General features: G+C 37.4%; 1 protein-coding gene across 1 annotated transcript in view; it reads right to left on the minus strand.

Moving 5' to 3' along the window:
* The window catches only part of SYNPR (synaptoporin), a 321,242-nt gene that overhangs the window by 181,918 nt on the left and 115,819 nt on the right, over nucleotides 1–23,505 (minus strand). The gene's annotated exons all lie outside the window — the stretch shown is intronic.

The raw sequence follows: 23,505 nt of genomic DNA on the forward strand, positions 1-23,505 counted from the left end.
TAATAATTTGCCAATTTGATGGATGAATATAATACAATTTACTAATTTTATTTTATTGAAGTACAATTATATACTCTACAATAAACTGCATACATTTAAAGTGTATAATCCAGTTGTTTTGTTAGGTGTATATACCTGTGAAACCAACAACAAAGTGAAGATACTGAATATTCCCATGACTTCTTTGCAATCCATCTCTCCCTCGAGCTCCAGTTCCAGGCGTGATGGGCAGAATTCTAGGATGGGCTCCAGGATCCCCACCTCCTGGTGTACACACCTTGCATAACCACCTCACCTTGAGTGTGGATGGACTTGTGAATCTGATGGGCTATCACTCTTGTGATTATGTTATGATACGGGTAGGGGGATTTTGAAAATGTAATTAAGGCCCCTAATCATTTGATTTTAAGTTCATCAAAGGAAGATTTTCCTGGCCATGCCATACCTAATCAGGTGGGACCTTTAAAAGAGGTTCTAGAGGTCAGAGACAGAAGTCACAAAGTTTTGATAAAGCAGAAACCCTCTGCCATTGGCCCTGAAGAACCAAAATGCCTTGGCTTTGGAGACTGAATTCTGCTAACTATCAGTGAGGGCAGAAGAGGACTCAAGGTTTAGATAAGACCCAGGCTCTGGCAGCCATCTTGATTTCTGCCTGGTGAACCTGAGTGGTGGAACAAGCTAACTTGTGCCATGGAAACAGGGTTAATAAATTCGCATTGCTTTAAGCTCTAAATTTGCGGTAATTAATCATACAGCAATAGAAAACTAATACATCAGGTGACCACTCACCTGCTTTCTTTCACTATAGAATAGTTTGCATTTTCTGGATTTTTAAAATAAATGGAATCATACATTATATACTCTTTCTTCTCTGGCTTTTAACACTTAGCATTAAGAAATTTGAGATTCATCCATGTTTTTGTCTACATCAGAACTTAGTTCCTTTTAATCCAGAGTATGGATATACCACATTTTGTCTATCCATTTGCCTGAATGAACATTTGAAAAGTTTCCAGTTTTTTTTTTTTTTGCTTTACAAATAAAACTGCAAATTTTTGTGTAAACATATATCTTCATTTCTATTATTTTGGATTTTCCTAATTACTAGTAAGATTATCTTTTCATATGTTATTGCCTACTTGCCTTTCCTCTCTTGTGAATTACCTCAGTATCATTTGCTCATTTTTCTATTGCCTATTTGTATTTTTTTCACTGATTCATAGATGTTCTTTATATACTTTGAATATGAATCCTTTGCCTGTTGATAATGTCTTTTCCCAGATACTCTCCTTTTAACCTTATGATATTCTGTCATATAAATTAAATTTTAATATAATTTAATTATTTATCTTTTGTAAAAATGTTTAATTATGTTACTGATTTTAAGAAACTCCTCCCAGATGTGAGATCATAAAGATCTTTTCTTTTTTTTTTTTTTTTTTTAAATTGTTATAGAGTTTGGTTTTTCACATTTAGGTCTTTAATCCTTTTTGGAGCTTATTTTTGTATGAGGCAAGTAGCAATATTATTACTTTTTCGATAAATAAAACCGATTTTCTCAACTCTATATATCAAATAGTTCATCCATACTCCACTGATTTCAAAGTGGAACAACAATTCTCATATATGCATAGATAGATTTGTTCATGCCCTATTCTGATCTACTGACATAGTCAATAATTACCAAACCAATATCATGTTTTAATTATGATATTAAATTATAATTTAATATTATATTAAAGGATATATAAATTTATATATAAAGGATATATAAATATCCTTGCAATAAATGTCATATGTGCTATTATATTTCACCTTCTTTTTTTCCTCTCTTCCAGAATTATCTTGTCCATTCCTGGATTTTTCTCTTTTAGATAAAGTTGAGAGTAAATTTGCCAAGATTCCAGAAATATTCTGATACACTTTTTAATAGAATTGCTTTGAATTTATAGATTAATTGGGGAAATTTACATCTTTACAATACTGAGTCCTCCTTCATGAGCATATTATATCTAATCATTTTTCTTGTCTTCTTTTATATGACTTAATAACATTATGCAATTTTTTCCATAAAGATCTTGTACTTCCTTTGTTAGATTTATTCCTAGGTAGAGTTGGTCTTAAAATTTTGTGCAAACCATCATAACTATTTCCTTATGAAAATTAGAATTTGGAATCTCACCAAATGGATGAGTTTCAACAAGTAAAATGAACCTACTCCTAGTACTGTTTATGAGAGGATATTTAAAATGATATATTTTCTTTTCCATCTGTGTTTAGAAAGTGGACCTCAGTGTGATCATGACATCCTTTGCATGGAGGTTTCACATCCTTTCATGGAAATAAAATACTATAATTAGTATTCAACATATGGATAGTCTAGAATTGCCCTGACCCACTTAATGGGAGAAGCTGCTATTCAGCTCTAGAAAACTTTGCAACAGGAAAATTTCAGAGGGGAGAGGGGGATGTTAACAAGGTTGCTAGATCTTTCCATTTTTCAAGAAAAGCTGACAATCAAATTTGTATGGGAAATTTTCTGTGGGCCAAACAAAGCAGGACTTAGATCTGATAAGGCATAAGATGAGAACTTCCAATTTCAACCTCTGAGGCACGCCTGTCACCAAAGTCTCTGGGCTGGCTTCTCTCCCTAAGGCCATGCACCTATAACCTGTGAGGTTGGGAAGAGCAGCAGCACTGTGTCTGGGACATACTTTCTAAGTATCTGGTGCCACAGGGTATGAGCTAGAAGGGATATCTGAGTTTGTCTAGTCCATTTTCCTTTTTGATGGTTATAGCAATTTTGAGGCTTAGGCTGGGAAGCAACTAGCCCAGGTTCACAAAGCAAGCTAAAGGCCAGGCGAGGCCTGGAACTCTGGTGGACTGAGTCCATATCCAGCAGGTTTACCATTATTATACTGTCTAATTTGCAAAACATTTGAGGGACAGGTTAGGACCCTTCCCACAAGGCCTCAAATAAATAAGGGTTTATTTGGCAGGTGATATACTATTGAGATACTATTCATTTTGAGGATGCATTAGAGAAATTCTACACAAAGCAGTGAGCGTGTACAGTTACATAAAATGTTGCTTCCCAAGAGGAAATTAAAAATGCATACATACTGTTAAGGCTCTATTAAACTATATATCCTATTAATTCTTGGGCATACCATCTGGGCCATGTGACCAAATATGGACATATTGGAAGGAAAGGAAAACTTGAGCATAGAGAAAACATTTGTTCATTAAGCACTTTTTTTCTTTGTATACTGTGCAGTAGGGGTGACATTTTATTCTTTTCATGTCAAAATTCCATTATTGCAGCACCATTTGTTGAATTTTTTTTTTGAATGCATGGGCTAGGAATCAAGCCCGGGTCTTCCCCATGGCAAGCAAGAATTCTACCAATAAACTACACATGCACCCTCCTTATGCGTCCTTACTACATGGGTCTGTATTTTGGTCAAGGGTCTGTCGATGTGCCTGCACATAAACACATTCATATAAAAAGAGAGAAAAATGATATAATGACAACCCTTTTATTATAAATAGCCACGTGAAATGTAATATTTAATGATTAAACACAAAGGAATCTTAGAAAAGTTAAGTGATTTATCCCAAATATATGACTTTTGATCATTTTTAATAGAAATCAGTGGGTTGAATTGTAGATATGTCTAGTTTGTAAAAATTTTTTTTGAGGATTATCTGTGTGACTTAGTGAATTAGGTGATTTTAAAGGGCTTAAAAACCACAAAGCTCCATTTCATCACTTTCATCACATGATTGGTCAAAGAAACTTCAGAGGTGGAATCTTCCATTTAATGGAACTGAAATGTAATTCATTTGCTGTAGGAAAATGTCATTGCTTCTTTTAATTTCATAAGGGCTGTGTTGGTTTGAAAATGTTGTGTACCTGAGAAATGCCATGTTCTTTTAATCCTAATCCAATTTTGTGGGGGCAGACCTATTGTCAGGGTGGGATTTTTGATTTGGTTGTTTCTTTGGAGATGTGACCCACTCAATTGTGGGTGTGACCTTTTGATTAGATGGAGATGTGACCCCCCCCTCATTTAAGGTGGGTCTTGATTAGTTTACTGGAGTCCTTATAAGAGCCCACACAGAGAGCAGAAAGACGAAACCATTCACAGATGTTTGGAGATACAGAAGGAAAGCCACCAGCAGAACCTAGAAGGACCCATAGGAGCTGAGAGAGCCATTTTGAAATGAACCCAAGAGGACCAGCAGAAGTTACATATGCCTTCCCATGTGACAGAGAAACTTTCCTCTGAGAAGTTAACTCTTGCTAGTGCTTTAATGTGAAATTTTTACTGCCTTAGACTTGCAACTTGTAACTTAATAAATCCCCTTTATAAATGCCAACCATTTCTGGTATATTGCATTCCAGCAGCATTAGCAAACTGAAACAAGGGCACTACCTAGATCTAAAGTATTTTATTAGAGTTATTATTTGTTAATTAGGACACTGAAGGAATATAGACTTAGCTCTTCCTATTTAAAACTTACACCCAAGGTTGTCAAACTACCATCCCTCTGTGAGCCAAATTAGGCCTAATACAAATATTTATTTGTAAATAAAGTTTTATTGGAACACAGTCATGTCCATTTGTTTACATATTATCTATGCCTACTTCTGGGTTTCCATTGTGGAACTGAGTAGTTGTGGCAAAGATCTTATATCCCACAATGCCCAATATTTATTACCAGCCCATCATTTTTTAATTTTTTGTATGCTGTATGATGGGGGTCACATTCATTTTTTTTCCATGTAAGTATCCTGTTATTGCTGCACCATTTGTTGAGTTATTATTATTTTTTTTTGGTGGGGGGAGGTGCATGGGCTGGGAATCGAACCTGGGTTTTCTACATGGCAGGTGAGAATTCTACGACTGAACTATCCTTGCACCCCCGCTAGCTATTTATTTTAATTTTGCCACATATGGTCTCTATTACTTTTTTTTTTGGTGTTTGTTTTTGCAACCATTTAAAAATGTTAAAAAGCATTCTTAGCTTGCTGGGACAGGATTTAGTCTTCAGGCGATATTGCCAATCTCTGGGATGTCTAGAGATTTAAAAAAACAACACATCAAATTATTTCGTAGTGTTTGCCCATTTCTATGATGTAAATACTCCCACTATGACAAATTTCAAACTACATTGAACTCAATGCTGGGAAGAGATCTGCAGGAACACACTATTATATTTATTTTTACCACACAGATAAAATAGACGTAAATAATCTTAAGACCAAAGATAACTGTAAAATGTAGTAAAATAATTAGAAAGTGATGAGTTTTGAGAATTTGTTATTCTTGGTTTTAATATTACTTATTCAATTATAAGTTATATAATTTAATTTTTAATAACATCTATGTTTAATGACTGCTCTCAAAATCCTTGAAAATTCAGCAATTGGCTCTTGCGAGCCAGTACAAGCCTGCTACATGACTAATTTAGGAAACTGCACTGCTTAGAGATAGAAGGAAAGTACAAAGACCACCATACTACAAGTTACAAAGTGGTAAGCTTCAAAAACTATGCCTATATACATGAGGGGAAGACTTGAGCATGAAAATTCTGACCCACTATCTTCATCATGTGTGTAAATGTATTGGTTGGGTCTATGTAAGCTGAAAAGGCTGCAGTTTATATAGCTGATTATCAGACTCACATATTGTCTACCCTCAAATAAATTTTCTTTTAACTTGAAGAAAAATAAAGTCTGTAGCTGGTTGATTTATCTTGAGTGATTCAAAATATTTAATGGATAAATCTCCTAGTCTTTTCATTAGTGGGACTGGTTTTGAAAATTTTAATGATGATTTGAATGTTCACAATATTTCTGAATTGCAGTGATAAAAGGAACAGGGTTTTGAAGCAGCACTATTGATATTTCACTATCATTGTTTCCATGTCAAGAAGGAGCTTTGCCCATTTGTTGCTCAAAGTCCCCTTTTTACATTTCTTCAAATTGAATAGACTTAGAACCCAGGCTGAGATGAAATATTCACAGTCTAATAATTCTCCAAAGAGCAAGGAATTCATCTGTTGTTTCTCTATTGTATGTGGGGTTTTTTTAAAATAGAAATTTAACATTGTATGTTAAGAATAAAAAAACACGGAATTAATTACTGTCAACCATTTCTTATGTTTTCAGATATCTAGCTAGAAGAAAGCTGCCATTAAACCACTGTAATCCTTTCTTTGCTTTTCTTCCCACATAAGAATCATTATTTTATTCACAATATTGACTTCATAACAGAGGTTGTCTATCAAGATACTAAGCCACGGCCTAAAAAGAAACAACCAAAGGTCTTTACTTTTACTGCAGTGATATGGAAGTTTTTTCTCGTGGACATTCTTATTCTCATCTCCAGTCCTTACTAAGGAAATCAATGAAGAAAGTCATCTTACTTGATGATATTGCAGCCCCTCACTTTTAAAAGATTGTTTCTTTTGCTGATGCTCAATTTCCCCCTTTTTCTTCTAGGGCAGTGGAGGTTTTTAGCATCTGGGCTAAATGGAAAACACAGTTGGTGGGGGAGTCTTCTTACTAGTTTCTCTTCCCTAAGCAGCAATCACAATCTGTAGTGGCTGCCAACAACTGTACAAGTAACAACAGACGATGGAACAATACCTCGTAGTGATTTGAAAAGCATCCATAGTATTGGGATTTGAAATTTTAGCTTAGCATAGCTGTTCTCTACTGAAATGGTATTTGAGGGCCTATTTGTTCCAAGGGTCTCTTTCTTTATTTTTGTCCTCATCACCCACATTAATGAAAGAATATAAAATAACTTTAATCTAACCAGCAAAACTTAATTTCTCGTCTTGCTTTATTTGTGGACCAAATAAATCATTGCATAAGCCTCAGGGACTCCTTCTTAGAATTCTTTCTCAATTACTCATCATTATTTAAATTAAGACACACACAAAATGAAAACCTTTTACCTTAACATTCTCCTTGACTGCTGGCCTCTGGGCCATTGGGTCTACTCTGTCAAAAAGGTAAGAGACATTATAAGTTCAGGTCACCCATATTCAAAACATGGTGAGTCATGACATAAGATGGAAGATAACGTGCGTCAATTAAAGAGAGTTTAAAGACACATTGTACCTTGTTCTAAATTTGCTTTGTGACAGGAAAATGGCTATTTAATGAGAAGGCTATTTTACGGCGTCTAACAAGTGAGCAAGCCAATGCCATTTTATGATCATTATCTAATTTAACCATGAAAAGCATAAAGTATAATAGTCACTGATTTGTAGCATTTTCCAATTTCTGTGCCACAAATGAGATAAGATAATAACATGAACACTTGGAACGCTGAAGGCACTAATAAATATAAAGTCTACCTACTAAAAAGGTAGATAGCAAGTTTGGATGTTGAGTGATACTTCCCAGCTCTCTTACAAATGTCATCTATCATGGCTCCGGCAGAGTAATCTATATAAAACACAAATCTGGTTCCAATCTTCCATTGTATGAAATGCTTCAGTGATCCCTGGCAATTTTCAGGTTAAAGCTCAAACTGTATATAGATTGCTGATTTCTTCTTTCTGTCTAAATCTCTAAGCTTACTTCATACCACCTCCAGGCCCCAACTCTCTTGCTTTGGCCATATTTAATATTGGTGATTTCCTAAGAACAGGGTACTTTTCCACGCCTCTGAGCCTTTGAATACTTCCTCCTTTTATTAGGACACACCCCATTCCTGCACCTGAACCTTAAAATCTACCCTATAAAATCTATTTTTTAAATATATAATCATAATAATATTGTTTCATCAGTTTTAACAAAGGTAACAACTAATGCAAAGTGTTAGTAGGGAAAACTGTGGGTGGGCTGGGGGCAGGTATATAGGAAAAAGGTACTTTTTGCATGATTTTTCTGTAGACCTACAACTGCTCTGATGAAAGAAAATAATGTAGGAAGACCCAACTATAAAAATAGTTAAAATCTGTCTTTTTAGAAGACTCTCATACATAATTCCATTACTTACATTTTATTTGTTTGCATATTGACATTTCCACTTCTCAGATAGCTGTAAGTTCCTCAGAATCAGTATCCCTTTTTTGACTCTGTATCACCAGTGGCTAGTGCAAGATATATGTCCAATAAAACTGCACTAAATGAATGGATGAATGAATCAAACTTGAGTTTTTCAGTCTGGATTTGTTGAGATCCTACTTTCAGAAGATCCTGCTTTTGAGTTTGAGAAAGAGACATCACCAATCCAATCCTGTACACGCAGCCCCAGACCATCATCGTCAGCTACCCACTTAACATCTTCTCTTGAATATTGCAAAAACACCCCAATCTCAACATATACAAAACAAAAGACATTATCTCTATACTTTTGCTGGCCAACCTGATGCATTTCCACTGATTCTTGAATAAGTGGCCCAACTCTGAAAAGCTGAAGTCACTACACAGTCCTTATCTAATTCATTGTGAAGTCCATTGATTTTCCTTCTTAAATATCTCTCAAATCCTTCTACTCCTCTCTATGTCTCCTGCAGACACTACTGTGATCTAATACCCACCTTGCCTAGATTATTGCTATAGCCTCCTAATTTGCTTCCTCGTATTTATTCTACTCCCCTGCCCATCCCCTGTCCTTACCATAGTAGAATGGCATTTCAGAAGGCGAATCTGATGGTGTTATCACATTGCTTAAAACTCTTCAATAGTCTCCTATTGACTTTAGGAAAAAGACCAAAATCCTTAATAGAGCTTCAAGACTCCATGATCTGCTCCTCTCCTTCACCTCTTCCCTGTACCACCACACAGTCTTATGTTATTACATTTTCACCTTTTTTCTGCAGTTCAGTCTTCCCAGCCTTACAGTAGTTCAAATGTGCTGTGTTCTGTTTCCAGGGTCTTTGCAAACACCTCCTGGTATGTTCTTTCGCTCTCTCCCTACCCACTACTTTTCTTTACCCTTCAGATCTCAGCTGCAGAATAACTCCCTTAGGAAGGTTTCCTTGATCTCCTGCATTTGGTCAACTCCTCCTGTTATATGACTTAGAATATGAGGTAGCTTTCTTTTATTGTGCTCACTGTAATTTATAATTATATATTTGTCCACTAATGTGATCATTTGATTATGATCATCTTCCAATCACATGCAATTTTCAGCAGCATGAGGGCTAGGATTAAGCTTGATTTATCCATCATTAACACCCCATTGCCTAGCCTGGGGCCAGACATGCAATATATGCTTTATAAATATTTGTGAATGACTGAATGAACAGATTTAAGAGGAGATGGGACTGCACAAGGATGATGCCGACACCAGTTTGTTCAAGGTGGATATGAAACTCAACTCCTTTTTAACTCTTACCACCTTCAATCTCAGATTTTCTCCAACTTTATTGTCCCCACCAGCCCTTTAGATTAGCCACTTGCTATTCTCTTTCCCCAAGATCAGGCACAAACTGCCTCTGACTCAGCTTCCACATTGCATCAGTCAGAATTCTTATTTGTAAGAAGCAGAATTTGATTATGGCTGACTAAGCAGAAAAAAGGTACATTAAAGGACGGTGAGTATCTCTCAGAATTATTGGAAGGTTTAGAGAACTGAGCTTAATTCCAAATTTCTAGAAATAATGCACCTAGTCATGTTCCCAAACCAACCTGCTGAGAAGATACTACTGGCACTACTGAATGGGCTACTGTAAATGCCACAGTACCAACACTGATGTTACTCATATGCCAGGGACTCAAACCTGCCACCACCAACCTCCTCAAACCAGGGACCTTTGCTGCCCCTCACCAGACAAATGCATTCCATATTAAGCTTTTTTCTTTGTATTGCTAATTTCTGAAGTCTAGCTAGGGTGAATCTAATTGGTGAAAAATGGTCATGTCTGCAACCTAGCTGCAAATAAAAAGACCAGAAGTGAGTTTTCAGGTTCCCACTTTGCGGAGGTAGGACCCATCAGGTTCCCACTTTGAGACGGTAGGACCCATCAAGTAGAAAATTCCCCAAACATAAAAGGGCATGTAAAAGATGCCAGACAGTCAGAAAACATAAATAACAGCAAAATTTTTGGTATTTGGGTTTGATCTGTCTTTGGTAGTAAACGTCAGCCTATTAGTAGTAAACCTCTGCTTATCAAACTGAACTGACAACTCATAAGGGATTTTGTCTATGCTGTCTGAGTCAGACCAGACCTAGAACTTGGAACATTTTTAAAACCAATCGTAAAATATTATAAAAATCTTCATTTGACATAGTAGAATATAGCATTTAGAATACAACAAACTCTGGAATCCAATGGGCTGAGTTTAAATTCTGATTCCATCATTTAAGCACATGGACTAATGGGGCTAGTTACCAGAGGCTAGAAAGTCAAGTATCATGACTTTATTTGTAGTATCTAGCTCAGACTTAGAGCAAAGTAGATACTTAATATTTATTTGTTAAATGAATAAATGGACAAATGATAAAATTAATGATGACCTCTGTATCAGTCAGATGAGCTAGGTTAAACAATGTTTAAAACAACAAAGTTTTCTGTTTTTGCACATTGCTAACTGTCCATCAAGGGATGAATGGGATTCTGTTCCATGTTACCTCATTCCAGGATGCAAGCTAGCGGAACTTCCACTAATTGAAACATGGCTGGGGCTGAGGGAAAAAAAAGTGTGGCGAATTATGCATCGGTTCTTAGTGCTTCCACTCAGAAATGACACGTGCCACTTCTACTCTTATTTCATTTTTCAAAGCAGGCTATCTACTTTTATCTAACTGCAAGGAGATAGAGCAGTGCTCAGAAGGAGAGCTGGATAGATGTGATCAAAACTTGCAGTGATGGTCTCAAGTTTTCTGAATCTTAGTTTCCTTAGCTGTAAAATAAGGACAGGTTCTTCAAGGTTGAGATTATCTACACAGTAAATGTAAGATCATTCACACCGACATAAAGCCTGAAAACATCCTGATGTGTGTGGACGATGCGTATGTGAGAAGGATGGCAGCAGAGGCCACTGAGTGGCAGAAAGCAGGTGCTCCTCCTCCATCTGGGTCTGCAGTGAGTACGGCGCCACAGCAGAAACCTATAGGAAAAATATCTAAAAACAAAAAGAAAAAACTGAAAAAGAAACAGAAGAGGCAGGCTGAGTTATTGGAAAAACGCCTACAGGAAATAGAAGAATTGGAGCGAGAAGCTGAGAGGAAAATAATAGAGGAAAACATCACATCATCTCTGCCTTCCAATGAGCAAGATGAGGAATACCAGTCAGAGGTGAAACTAAAAACAGGAGAATTAGAGGAGTATATTAGAAGCACATATTTCATGGGGCTGTTATGAAGATTAAATGAGACACGTATAGTAAACAATAAATATCTAGGGAACAATATTTCAACTTTGGAAAATAAGGAGTATTGTGATATGAGGAAAGAATGAATTTCAGGGGAACTTTACCACCACAGCTTGCATTCTACATTTTATAGAGCAAGGCAGCAGAGCCCAGGGGTCAGTGTCGGCAAGAAGCCAAAGACATGAGTCAATTTGCTGAGAGCAGACAGTGGACTCAAGGTGCTTGGATGTTGTATAACAAGATATGATCTTAAAGCATCAATCTTTGGGTTTTTCTTCCTGTCCTTGATTATGATCCTTCCTCCTGCCAAACAGAGGCTTCACACTGCCTCAAGGAAAACTAGTGTTATTATAGCAGGAATATAAGAGAATGAAAAATATTGCTCTAGCTTTTCTGAATTCTAAAATTTGTTCTTGAATCCTACATCAGAAACAATAGATTTGAAAGCCATGAATTTTGATATATGAAGTGTTTTGCTGAGAAAAGAAAGGACTTTTGAGAATCAAAATGGAAGGCCCTGGGGAATGAATGAGGGACACAGGGTTTATGCTATGACATATACTGGAAAAAGAAGAAAGAAAGTTACAGAATGACTCATCTATAGGAAGACAAGGCAAGAGTCACCTGGCCGGGTAGGGTAGGTTATGAGAGGAAGAGAGTAGGAGGGTTCAAAGGCTGAGGGAGGTTGATGGGGTCAGGGAAGAGAGATCTGAAGAGAAGCGGAGGGCAGAGTTAGCATGAAATTGCTTGGTAGGCAGCCAAGGGGCTGCCAAGCCAAAGCTTGTAGAGTTTCATTGCCATTTATGAGAGTACTGTGTGTCACCATACTGAAAAGCCATGTTACTAGCTTTCTCAATATACCTGTGAATCATTCAACAGAAAGATCTCCTAAATATATCTAGTATATTTGTGGAGCCCCAACACAATTGGGCAAAATCACTCCTTCAAATGGCCCCAGGTACTCTAACCTTCTGAAAGACAGGTGTTGAAATCCATGGTGATGTTGAAGTGAAAGTTCTAGCATCTATACTTGGGTAGGGCAATGGAGATGTTCACCCTGGATTACAGTCTAACATCAGAGTATCCTTTCTACTCACTCTACCATTTGATCCACAAGAGTAGATTGCACCCCTAAGTCTACCTCTCAAATGATTTCTACATGGGGCATTCCTTTTTTTCTTCAGTAAAAGTACCTCTGGGAAATAATAGAAGGTTATACAGTAAGGCATTTCACTTGCAGGCTATTAATGTTGATAAATAAGTAAAAGCTAATACTTACTGAACATTTACTATGTGTAAGGCCACATTAAGCACATTAAATGGAATATTTTACAACAGTATGAGCTCTACTTTATAGATGAGAAAATTGAAGTTGAGAGAGCTAAAAGTCAAACCTGTAGTTAAGATGATTAGAACTCAGTCCGAGCTCAACATTTACAGCTTTACTACTATGCTACACTATTCCCTTATTCTACAAGAATAAGTTGTCCATAATTTTTCTCATTCATTCAAACATTTTTTTGCGAGTTTTCTATAAATCAGGCTCTGTATTAATGACATAATCACAGAGTATCAAAATGACTCCACATGAAATCCAAGTGATTTCATAGCCTTATTCCCCTCAAGTCACTCCTAGCTATGCTGCAATGGCTCATTACTGCCATTATTTATCTAACAGGTAGCAAAGTACCAAAAGTACCTGTTAGATAATTTCAATCCTTCAATAATAAGGTCCTGGTAGTACGACAGGGGCAAGATGAATCCAAGCTGCCATTTACTCCAAGAGAGTTCAAAGGAGAGCTAACATTCCTTGAAGTCTTGATTATTTAATATGGACCGTCACTCCAAAGGGCACCAATTCACTTCTACCAGCATTAAAAGTTTCTACACTGGAACTTATGCTCTGTTCCTGACTTCTAATTCTAGTGGAATTCAATTTGGGGCATTTATGTTAATAGAACATATTTATGCTATCAAGGAACTTCGCAACAGTATGAAGACAAAAATCACTTTCTGTTACTCTGAGACCTGTTTATAATATTGCCCAGCTCCAAACTCTACTGCACAAAGCTTTCCATCATTTTCTTGCTTATGTCTTAGAAACATTTCTTCTGAGAAGGTTTCCCTAACTTGTGTTGCATGCTTTCCATGTGTTTTCATAGCTTCATTTATTTCTGTATTTGACCACTCTTCACATTGTGAACTCACTGCCCATTGAATTCTTCAACCCCCCATTAGATGGTTATGGACAGGAACGAACCTGTCTGGTATGTCACTGCATATCAACCATATTTCTCAACTGGGGGAGAAAAGAAGAGGAATCCCCTTAGCTGAGTGGCTAAGGTCAAGACCCACTAACACTGATGAACCATGTCCTTTTCTTTAAGAAAATAACATAAGAATATGGATTACTGCACTCACTCGATTCTCGCGATATCTGACACGGGGTAGGTGCTCAACATATAGCTGTTGAATGAATAATTAAATCAATGTATGTTCACCTATATTGCTGGCTTGTAATCTCTGATTACAAAGAGTTAGTGCAATGCTTTTCACTTCAATATAATTTTAAATTCTGGCTTGAGAGAGTAAATTAATCTTGCTTCATTCACGAGATTTATATGAAATATGTTAAATACATGAGGCAGATGCTTTATTTAAAAAGAACCAAGTAACTTTTTTTAATAAAAGGAAAGATCCTTCAATATAAAAATTATTTTTTTAAATAAATTAATCCAATAAAATTGTCTTTGAAATGAATGATCATACAGGTTATTGCAGGGACAGCTTCCTTGTAGTAGATAAAAAGCATGTAATTAAAACATCCTTGAAATGATAGTTTTATAAAAACTGTGTCTGACCCAGTTCTAATGTAAATTAAAAATATACTCATAGCCTAAAACATTCCAGTAAAATTTTAAGGCAAAGATTTAAAATAATCAGGCATTATTTTAAATAAGGGATGCTGTCTCAAAAATTTTTTCATGATTTTCCTCAATAAACACTACATACTTCATGTGGGAATATTATCATTGTTACAGTTCTTTGTTAAGAGATCTATTTTACTATAATTCTATTCAATGTAATTTCCTTAGTAACAAGCTTAGCTTTCTCTTTCTTTTAAAAACTATTAAGATGTCATTCACATCACATTCTAGATGTGGATCCAGCTATTCCCAATAGCTATTCAAAAAACATAATCACCATAATTAATGTTGACATCTAATTAACATTCAGCTTCCTTTCTACAGCATCTACAGCTGGACAAACCATCTATTCCAGGATAAGAACTAATACTCTGTTGTCTTTTCTTCAAAAAATAAAGCAAACCAGGATAATAAACACCTGGGCTCAATTTTTTTTCCCTTTGGTTCTCCCTGTAAATGGTGGTTGGAGGAAGGAAAGGCGAATACCATTCTAAATATTACCCACTGAGAAACTGGACTTGGTCCTAAGAAATTAAACTTATGCAATACCATGCAGGATTACTGATGGTCTCTGTAGGAGTTGCGGTAAGTCAAGGACACTCCCAAAATTGCCAATGCATACTCTTTTTATGACCTGCCTATTGATGTGGCTCCTTTCCATCTTGTTTACTTCATTTCTTGCCACCCTCTTCTTGTTCTCTCCACATCATGCTTCTTAACATCATGTTCTCTCTCACCTCTGGGGCAGAAAACATTCTATTCTTTTGTCTTCCTCCATTAATGTGATGGTGAGAGCTATAGGCTCTGACACTAGAATGCCAAATTTCATATCTCAGCTCTCGGTGTAACAAGCAGTATGACCTAAAGCGAATTAGCCTCTGGGTACCCATGTTCACTCATTTGTTAAATGGGAAAAGTATCAAATGTACCCACCTCATTGGGCTATTGTGAGAATTAAATGGATTATAACACTCATATTGGTGTCCTGCATATATTAAGAAAATATATCAAGAAATAAATGTTTACTGTTACAGTCTCTTCTAGCCAAGGGTTCTCTGGTCTCATATTAAGGCCATTTTTTTCTTAAGAGTCTTTCTTTACATTCCAGGTCAGTTTAGGTCTCCATGCTGTGTGTTCTGATAGTCCTTTGACTTCTGCATTGTATTGCCCATCATACTTGTATTGGTTGATTCAAATGCACCATGGTTTATTCATTTGTGCAACAAATATTTCTTGAGCTGCTACTCTCAGAATGCAGCAATGAATGAAAATGATAAAGTTGCTGCCCCAGTCAGACTCATATTCAGGTGAATGTCTGGAAACACGTTAGTAAACTATCAAACTAAGAAAAATTCAGAGAATAAATACTATGAAGATAATATAATAGTATAATGGGATTAGGAATACTAAGAGGATGCAGTACCTTAGGTTGGTAGTGTTTCTGAAACAGTGACATTCGAGCTGAGCCCTATATGTGGCCACACATAAATCTGAGAAAAGAGAACTCCAGGCACAGGGAACAATTAGAAAAGGCTTGACCTAAGCTTATGGCTCAACTTGTCTCCCTCCCCTTCAAGAGGGATTGTGGATGCCACAATCCACACTCCTAACCACTTATTTGATCACAGAGTTATCAAAATGGAAAGCAATCTCCTCATCTATGCCCACAGTCACAAACAGGCTAGAACTTTTCCTTTAAGATTTTAACACAAAGAAGGGTTATTACAGATAAAATGGAGAAGGGACAATATTTCCAAAATCCTTCATGGTTCTTATCAACATGGACCCTAGGTTATAAAAATCTTACTGTTTTTGAGATGGGGACTGGAATTCATACTGGATTTCTGCCCTCTGATGTTATCAACCAAGGGTGGCCTCCTTCCCCTGAGGGACATTTAACAAGGTTAAGAGATATTTTTTTACTGTGATTGGAGAGAGGGAGCTACTGGCATCTAGTGAGTAGAAGCCTAGTGTTTTAGTTTAGTAAGCTACTCATAGCAGTTACCATGTCATACGTTGACTTTCAATGGGAATTAATTGGCTTACAAGTTTACAGTTTTTAAGCTGAAAAAATTGTCCAAATCAAGACATCATTAGGTAATCCCTTCTTCCAGAAGACCCGCTGCCAGCAATCCTGTATTCCTCTGTCACATGGCAAGATATATGGCAGTCTCTGCTGCTTTCTCCCTTCTCTTCGCATTTCATTGCTTTCAGTTTCTTGCATCCAAGGCTTTCTCTCTCTTCATCTAAATTTCATTCTCTTATAAAAGACTCTTATAAGAGGAACAAGACCCACCCTGGGACATACCTTAACTGAAGTAAACTCATCAAAAGATCCTACTTATTTCCCGGAGCCTGCCCATGAAAAAAAAAAAGATCCTACTTACAAAGAGTTCACATCCACAGGAATGTGAATGATTTTCTGGGGTACATGCAGTTCCAAATCACCATAACCAGGGTGCTGTTGACCATTCTACATTGCAGAAGACAACTCCCCATGACAAAGAATTATCTGGTCCAAAATGTCAATAGTGACTGAACCAGAGAGCAGTCTTCTTCAAACCCCTCCCTGCATCTGACTCCATCTTTTACTAAGACAGCAGGAGTGCCTTCCTTTGCAAGAGTATTCTTCATTTATAGTATACAAACTTGAAGATATGAAGTTAAGGATGAACAGCAGGGACCACTTTGTCTCAAAGGAGCATTGTGTATCTCTGAGGATGACCAGACTGGTGAACGCTTTGTTCTCTAGATGTCTGTCTGGCCAAGAACACTGTTTTCTTCATCTCCTAGTGGCCAAGAATTCCTCAACTCTCAGGCTGAACCCAAGGATGGCAGATCGGATTCACTTTGTACTCGAGCTCTGATGGATTCATGATGGCTGCTTAGAGCACCATTTTGATAAGGCACCATTTTGATAAGGACTCCAAAAGCCACATTCAGGCTCTGCAAAAATGAATGCAATCAACTAGTGATGTCCACCATGAACACAGGCTCAATGCCAGGTATTTGCCATTACCTTCTTGATAGAATAGCTATGTCTTTTCTTCAGTCAGTAACCTGGCTCTACAGTTTGTTTTCTACTCTGGGCTGCATGTTTGATTTTCTAAAAAGTTCACAGTCGATTCTATTTAAAACTTTGACCACCAGGTAAGTCAGTGCACAGATGATGGCACTTAACTGCATTTTGTCTTTATCCCTTTGCTCTTTATCTTCAGGTCAGTTCACCTACAATATGGTAAGAGGCAGTGGGGCCTAATCACTGATGGTTGGCACCTGAAGCAAATACCACTTTCCTTGCCTCATCTCAATATGATTCTACTTGGAGATAAACATAATGACCATCATCATCCTTTCCTTCTTACTTCCAATTGACCATAACAACAATCACACTCTCTTAATGAATGGTTATCATCAAGCATCATTTGCATCTGGCCAATTACTGAATGCACACCTGCAGCCCCTTTGTAAGAAAAAATCCAATTATCTCCTCAGGTGTTTGCTTTGCCATTTCACTTATAACTCCCCTCATAGATTTTCTTGTAACACTTTTATGAGTGCATGAATGCCACCCTTCTATCTCTCTTTCTTTCACCACCTGCATTATTGGTCTTGAAGCACTATAGGTTTTATAACCCCTCTCTCTTTCTCTCTTTCAATGGGGCCTCTTCTCAGCATCATAATTAAATCATTTTTGTGTGCATTGTATCTAGTTCCTTACCTTTACCTCTGCAATTGGTTGCTCTACTGCCAATTTTGCTTTCCCTCTGGACACTCTCAGAGGATCATCCATCCCATTTATCAAGCCACTCTGTCTTGCTATAGCTCTTACATTCACCATCTTCTTTGGTTGTACCAAGTGAATCTAAGCCCACTTTACATCACATTTCAAGTGGACATTTCCCCCATTTGTGCTTACTTATCTTAAATTTTGTATTGCTCTTTTTTTTACTTCTTCTTCCTACAACATCTTATTTTATTTTGAGGAATGACCTCTCCTCCACTTTTTTCAACTCAATGATCAATATATCAAGTCACTGCCTGTGTTGGTTTAAAATATTTCTATAAACTCTTTGACACTCCTGCATTTGAATGGTGGAGACTAATTGCCAAATTCCTCTTCCTTTCAGTGTGGATATCACTTAGTGACTCTCTCCAAACGAACAGAATGTTACAATGGTGATGGTGAATGACTTCCTAGACTATCTCAGAAACAGCATTGGGCTTCCTCTTTGATCTCTCTCTCTCTTTCTCTCTTAGGGATCTCTTGTTTTAGGGAAAACCAACTGCCATGTTGTGAGGAAACACAGAAGCCTTATGGAAAAGTCCACGTGGCAAGGAAATGAGGGATTCTGCCCACAGACAGTTCTGCTCTGCCATCCTTGTGAATAAGTTAAGTTGGAAGTGGGTCATCCAGACCATCAGGGGACTGTAACCTCGCTATCTGTTGACTATAGCCTAATGCTGTGAGGTCTTCCCAGCTAAGCTCCTGCTACATTCCTGACTCACAGAAATTCTGTGAGGTAACAAACACTTATTACTGTTTTAAGCTTTAAGACTGGGGGTAATTTGGGCAATAATAGATAACTAATACACTGTATCTCACCATGAAAATCAAAAGCAGAAAATGTCATGCCTTGGTTAGCTATTGCTGTGTAAGATCCACAAACTTTTATTGGCATAAAAATATTAGCATTTTTTCCTTTCACATCTACAGGTGAAGCTGCGGTGGTTCTGCGGAGGTTGCTTATTCATCTATAGAATTGGTTGAGGGTTGGTTATAGATGTAGATTGGGTTCAGCTATGTGGCTGTACTTCATATGACTCTCATTTCCATTGAACATAAGGCTGGTTTGGGCATTTTATTTTCATGGAAATGACAGAGGTACAAAAGAACAAGCAGAGATATATGAGCCTTTTTAAGGCCTAAGTTAGGAATGGACAGACTTTCGTTTCTATTTCATTCAAAAGTCTAGAACAAGTTACATAGCTGAATAAAAAAATCAAAATGCAAGAAAATATGCTTTAATGGGAGGAACTGAAAAGTCACACGGCAAACACTGTTGATGCATAATTTTGTTACTTGGGAGAAGAGGATGAAGAGTTGGCACAGTAATCTACCAAAGTCAGAGGCTTCTTAACCTTCAATGCAGCAGGCATCTGGCCTAAGATGACCTACTCAGATATACTCTTTCAAGGATCTGAATCTTGAAGTGTATGGTAGCAAAGTCGGAGAAATCTTCTCCTCCAACATTTGAAATTCATTCATCCCATTTGTAGGTCCTGATAAAGCTTTTCCTTTTATGAGAGTAGGCATGCATTCTTGCCTCCTAATCCAAAAAAGTGCTATCATTTCTGCCTATTAAGCTTGTGAGCTTGAGGTACCTTTCCAATAAATGTCCTTCTGTTTAAGTCAGAGTCAGTTCTGTTGCTTGCATCAAGAAAATCCTAACTGATACAGCTTTTCTTTAGATACTGTTCTACTGTTCAACATATCAGAAACAGAATGGCTTTTAAAGAGAATTGAATAAGTTTCTAGTTTACAGTTCTAAGGCCAAGAAAATGTCCCAATTACAAGTCTATAGAAATGTCCAATCAAAGGCATCCAGGTAAAGATACCACGGTTCAAGAAGTCTGATGAAGTTCAGGGTTTCTCTCTCAATGAGAAGGCACATGGCAAACACAGTCCGAGTTTCTCTCTCATCTGGAGAGGCACATCGTGAACAAAGTCAGGGTTCCTCTCTCATCTGGAAGGGCACATGGCGAACATGGCATCATCTGCTAGCTTCTTCTCCTGGCTTCCTGTTTCATGAAGCTCCCCAGGAGACATTTTCCTTCTTCATCTCCAAGGGTCGTGGACTGGTGGACTCTGTTTCTTGTGGCTATGTCGTTCTGCTCTGCTCTCTCTGAATCTCCTCATTCTCCAAAATGTTCCCTCTTTTATAGGACTCTAGAAACTTATCAAGACCCACCCAAATGGGTGGAGACATGTCATCACCTAATCCTGTTTAACAATCACTCTTGATTAAATCGCATCTCCAGGGAGATGATCTGATTACAGTTTCAAACATACAGTATTGAATAGGGATTATTCTGCCTTTATGAAATGGGATTTAGATTAAAACATGGCTTTTCTAGGGGACATACATCTTTTGAAACCAGCACAGATATCTAAAGCCAGTTATAACTTAGATTTTACCCTCTTCACCCAGTTAAACATCACCAGTACCTTCAACCATTTTTTCATGGTATGTGGATTTGAGTCCTTTATCAATTTATTTGTTCTCACCTGGATATATTTCCATGAAAGTATACTCTAAAGTGGTCAAATTCAAATATAGTTCTCTATACAGGTCTGAAGTATCTGAGAATAAAGAATGCTTTTGTTAAGGAAGCTTAAGATTTTATTTAGTTTACTACCAACTCAAATCTAAAACAAAATTTTTAAGCACTAAAAATTTAAAATTAAATGTCACTAAGATACTTCTCCATGGTATATGCAGCCACTTTTGTACTGGAAAGTCTTTCTTGAAGGGGGTGATGACTTCTTCTATAGAAGACCAAGAAAACAAAAAAACTTGGGATGAGTCATGTTCCCAAAAGGAAGCTGGTCACTTGCTCATTTCATATCCCTGGTTTGTCTAAGAAAATTTTCATCCCCTTTCCTCCCTCCACTCCCTTGAAAAATGACTATCTCCTCCTTCCTGCATCCATCTACAAGAGACAATTGGAGATTGCATTTTTTAATATTATATACCCCAAAACAATGTATTTACTGATGCTATTTGAATGCCAGTCTCAGTGCCACTTTTTATTTTTTTTCAAAGGCAATTCTTGAGACACAGAAGAAAATTAATATTACATGAATGTTGTTCATGAGCCAATCTCATATTTTTTGAGGATGCTAACTCAATGTTTCACATGAGCAAATGGTTTTTATAGAGAAAAAAACCGCAGTTAATTAATAGCTGAGCATGGACTGAAACTCCATGCTAAAACGCAGATAGTTAAAGGCTGAACATGGATTGAAATTAAGTGTGCCTAATTCCAAAGCTGATAGTCTTTCTCGTATACCATGCTAGGTGGCCTTGTATTAACCTAGCTTCTGATATTACAGAACTTTGGAGCTAGTAGGATCTTAGGGGTTACTAAATACCGCACATTAGTTTGCTAAGCTGCTGGAATGCAATATACCAGAAACAGAATGGCTTTTCAAAAGGGAATTTAATAAGTTACAAGTTTACAGTTCTAGTGCTGAGAAAATGTCCAAACTAAGGCACCAACAAGAGGTTACCTTCACTTGAGAAAGGCTGATGCCATCCAGAATACCTCTGTCAGCTGGGAAAGCACATGGCTGGCATCTCGGGTCCCTTGCTCCTGGGCTTTGCTGCTTTCAGCCTCTGCTTTCTGTGGGAGCCCCTCATTTGGCATCTGTGGGGCTTTGCTTAGCTTCTCCAGGACGGGCAGAGTCACATCTCCATCTAATCAATAGGTTGCACTCACAATTGGGCGTGTCACATCTCCATGGAGATAATTGAACAAAAGTTTCCATCCTACGGTATTGAATCAGGATTAAAAGAAACAGCTGCTCCCACAAGATTGGATCAGGATTAAAACACGGATTTTGTGGGGTACATGATGAATTCACAACAGGCACACTGTGGTTTGTAAACCATGGTCCTCTAGGCCCAAGAGTTTCTCAAAGGTGCTTCAGAAGCTGAGAGTAAGAGGAGGTTAGGTGAGAGATTGGAGAGGAAAACGGAAGGGAAAGAATAAGTGAAACAGATGAGGAGATAGCACTCTAGGCCCCTTCAGTTTTATTTTAACCAGAGCAGCTCAATTTCTATTTGTTTTATATACCAGAGTCCCAAGTGAGAGTTCTTAAGGGTTCCCTTGCATTAAAAAAGTTTGAAAACTACCCATTTGGATCAACTCTGTCATTTTCCATCTCTGTGGTTCTGGAGAGAGGTTAGGTTTTTGACTCCAGGTATCAGTAAATAGTAGCTAATACAGTTCCTTGTGGCCCCAAAGCATACTTTCTCTCCTTTAGGGCTGTTGTGAGGTTCAGATAAGATAATGTGTGTTAAGTGTCATGCACAGTGCCTGGCACACAAGACCTCAATAAACAGAAGCTACTATTTTGTTACTGTTGTCATTATTACTGCACATATTTTGCCAGCAGCACTGAAAATGTGTGTGACCCTTAAAGTTTCCTAGAACAAAATCAGTGTCTATAAGGTTTCAGCTGTTCCCCCCATAATCTAGTACTAGAGACGCCTGAAGTCATAGGCAGAGGAGTCTCACAGGAAATAAAAATAAATTTTAAATAAAAAGCAAGTGTGAAATATTCAAATGTTACTGTTTATCTCACTGTCAAATTTGGAGCACTGCTGGTCTCTGAGCTGGAGGGAGGACTTGTCCCTTCATCACACATCCTTTCAAACTGAAGACATGACAGCAAGTTTTACCTAGGAGAGTTCTTGACGTGCTAAGAAGAAGGATGTTGTCAGTCTGGGAACTGAAGATGTTGGCCGAAAATGAGGCAACAGATGAACTAGTACTGTTTCTGATAGGGATACTGATTTAGAATGTCTCAGAAAGGGGTGACTGAAAATTTCTCCTTCCCTCTCTCCTCTTAGACTTGGGATATTGACTTGCTCATAGAGTTAGTTGGCTTTATAATTTCCATCCTCAGGTTTCAGTTCTGAAAAACTTGTTTCATCAGAAAAAAGTATTCTCAAAGTTTTATTTTAGGCTAACAACATTCCCTAGAAGAAAGATCTTTGGAAGCCTTGTGATAGGGATGCATCGCTGATTCAACAGCAGCTAGAGATTTATTTCATGGAGAAGGCATACCAACTCCAGAATTAATTAATTGTGGAGTTGATGCCATACAAGGGACTCTCCTATGTGTAGGTGTAATTGCCCCAAGGAGGTAGGTATGCCTGTATGGGGAAGAGTTTAACTATTGTTGGTTATGCCTATCTAGTTATTATCAGATGACAGCATAACTACTTGCTATGGACTGGGCACTATTCTGAATGCTTTACATGTTTTTTTTTTTTTTTTTTTTTTGACAGAGAAGGAAGGAAGGATGGAAGGAAGGAAGGGAGGAAGAAAGGGAAACATCTTTAAACATTTTCTTATTTTTTATTATATTTTGTTTGTTTGTTTGTTTGTTACATGGGCTGGGGCCGGGAATCGAACCGAGGTCCTCCGGCATGGCAGGCA

The sequence above is a fragment of the Tamandua tetradactyla genome, chromosome 15 (assembly GCF_023851605.1).
Source record: "Tamandua tetradactyla isolate mTamTet1 chromosome 15, mTamTet1.pri, whole genome shotgun sequence".
Classification (NCBI taxonomy): Eukaryota; Metazoa; Chordata; class Mammalia; order Pilosa; family Myrmecophagidae; genus Tamandua; species Tamandua tetradactyla.